This window comes from Pongo pygmaeus, chromosome 18, assembly GCF_028885625.2.
Source record: "Pongo pygmaeus isolate AG05252 chromosome 18, NHGRI_mPonPyg2-v2.0_pri, whole genome shotgun sequence".
In the NCBI taxonomy this organism is placed as follows: Eukaryota; Metazoa; Chordata; class Mammalia; order Primates; family Hominidae; genus Pongo; species Pongo pygmaeus.
This window is the reverse complement of record NC_072391.2, coordinates 60059723-60062552: the sequence shown is the minus strand read 5'-3', so window position 1 is coordinate 60062552 and position 2830 is coordinate 60059723. Positions and strand designations below refer to the sequence as shown.

General features: G+C 41.4%; 1 pseudogene; it reads left to right on the top strand.

The window, feature by feature from the left end:
* Window positions 1–929: 929 nt before the first annotated feature.
* Window positions 930–1889, top strand: LOC129015750 (small ribosomal subunit protein uS2B-like; annotated as a pseudogene).
* Window positions 1890–2830: the final 941 nt, after the last annotated feature.

Below are 2830 nucleotides of genomic sequence, written 5' to 3'. Positions count from 1 at the left end.
CAATTTAACTTTCCCTTTGCTGCCGTATCTGGTGATCTTTCTGATTTCTAACCTAGGAGATTATAAGAACCCAGGGCACAATCCCAGTAACAAAGCTTGAGACATGTTCCGAAACCAAGGATCTTCTCCTCAGCTTAACATTTGTTTCCATTGTTGACAGGATAAAATACAGGTTACTCAGTATGACCTCAAAATACATTTATAGCCTCATGTTCAATTCAACTCAACCACTTGGAGATCTCTGGGCATCTGGGTGTATTTTATACTGTTATTATTTGGGATGTATGTTTGCTTAAATTTATTTCTCCCTTATCTTTGTATATCTCCATGTGTCCATCCCTGGCTTCTCTCTCCAGCTCATACTGTTGTTTCAAGTTTCAGTTAGGTCAAAAGGAAGCCTCATCTGTTCCCGAAATTTAAGTAGATACGTATTTCTGTGTTACCATAGCTCAGGATCCTCAGGCTACCTTCCTGTACTATGCCTCATCCCATCCCTGAATATTATAATTGTTTTGGCATAGAGCGAGCATTGGATAAAACCTTGGCCAATTTATGGACAAATAAATGAATGAAGAAACAGGGGAGCCAAGAAATGTAAATGAATATAGGCTCTTATTATTATGTTATTATCATTATTATTATTTAATTTATTTTTTTCCTCTACAAAGCTGTTCAGTGGTAAAATTTTGAAAGCCTGGGGTGGGCCTGACAGCTTTCTCGTTTCAGTAAAAACCCCTCAACTCATACCTTTAGTCTCTGGCTAGTCCTCAGAATTCAACCAGCACTCCCTGAAAGCCCTCATTTGCATGTCTTTGTTCATGTTCTTCTTTAACCTAGTATTACTCAACATGTATCTTTCAAAGTCTATAGAAAAGCAGTTCCGCGCTATCTGCAGAGGGGTCCATACAGCGTTGTTCTGGATTACCGTCATAACTTAAAGGGAAACTTTCACAATGTCCGGAGCCCTTGATGTCCTGCAAATGAAGGAGGAGGATGTCCTTAAGTTCCTTGCAGCAGGAACCCACTTAGGTGGCACCAGTCTTGACTTCCAGATGGAAAAGTACATCTATAAAAGGAAAAGTGATGGCATCTATATCATAAATCTGAAGAGGACCTGGGAGAAGCTTCTGCTGGCAGCTCGTGCTATTGTTGCCATTGAAAACCCTGCTGATGTCAGTGTTATATCCTCCAGGAATACTGGCCAGAGGGCTGCGCTGAAGTTTGCTGCTGCCACTGGAGCCACTCCAATTGCTGGCCGCTTCACTCCTGGAACCTTCACTAACCAGATCCAGGCAGCCTTCTGGGAGCCACAGCTTCTTGTGGTTACTGACCCCAGGGCTGACCACCAGCCTCTCACGGAGGCATCTTATGTTAACCTACCTACCATTGCGCTGTAACACAGATTCTCCTCTGCGCTATGTGGACATTGCCATCCCATGCAACAACAAGGGAGCTCACTCCGTGGGTTTGATGTGGTGGATGCTGGCTCGGGAAGTTCTGCGCATGCGTGGCACCATTTCCCGTGAACACCCATGGGAGGTCATGCCTGATCTGTACTTCTACAGAGATCCTGAAGAGATTGAAAAAGAAGAGCAGGCTGCTGCTGAAAAGGCAGTGACCAAGGAGGAATTTCAGGGTGAATGGACTGCTCCAGCTCCTGAGTTCACTGCTACTCAGCCTGAGGTTGCAGACTGGTCTGAAGGTGTACAGGTGCCCTCTGTGCCTATTCAGCTGTTCCCTACTGAAGACTGGAGCGCTCAGCCTGCCACGGAAGACTGGTCTGCAGCTCCCACTGCTCAGGCTGCTGAATGGGTAGGAGCAACCACTGACTGGTCTTAAGCTGTTCTTGCATAGGCTCTTAAGCAACATGGAAAAATGGTTGATGGAAAATAAACATCAGTTTCTTTAAAAAAAAAAAAAAAGAAAGAAAAGCAGTTCATCATTAGTCTTTACCATATTCTCTACTCACGATTAATCTCTATAAACTTTCTTATCCTATTAAATGTAGCTAATACTTGAGAGAGGTGATATAATCTAATGACAATTAGATTTGAGTGATGACCTAGCCAACTTTGTAACTTTAACTGTGGAAAGTAGTTTGTTCTCTCTGAGCCTTTGTTTCTTCATCTGAAATGTGGTTACAATCTACTTATTTTGCCTCTGGGTTATTAGAACTACATGCAAATCGTTGTGTGAAATAAATTAGCACAACCCTGGCACATAGGGAGGTAGTGAACATTTATTACACATATACTCCTTGAAATCAAATGATCCTAGAAATTTAATTGTCAATCTATTATTAAATTTTGAAATAAATCTGCTTTTCATTTAAAATAATTAGCTAAAGTGTTTTACATTTTAAAATAAGCTTTACATGAATGATTCTTTATAAATGTTTTTTCTTTAAAAACAATGATATAGTAATTGTGTTGGCAGCCCAGCATTTTGGAAGTGCTAGTCTCATTGAAATGCAACTGCCGTCTGCTTGCTATTCACACTTGATTCCCACTTGCTGCTTGACCTCTTTTAAATAGGCACATCCATTTTCATCTTTGAATTTATTTGTTTTATGAGGTCACTGACTGCATTAGCAATGTGTGTGACCAATGGGGAATGCTTATGACTGAGAAGGGCCAAATGAGGGAACAGTAGTTCAGCATCTTTAGGGCCCATGATGGGAAGAGGAAGAGAAGAGACGAGACAGGAGGATAAAAAATTAGGTTCTCAGCCAAATCCACAAAGAAGAGATTGAATCAATTTGTCTGGAACCTGATCAAGATGCAACAACCTTTAACCTTCAGCACATTTAGGGCAGAGTTTGCTGCAAAAT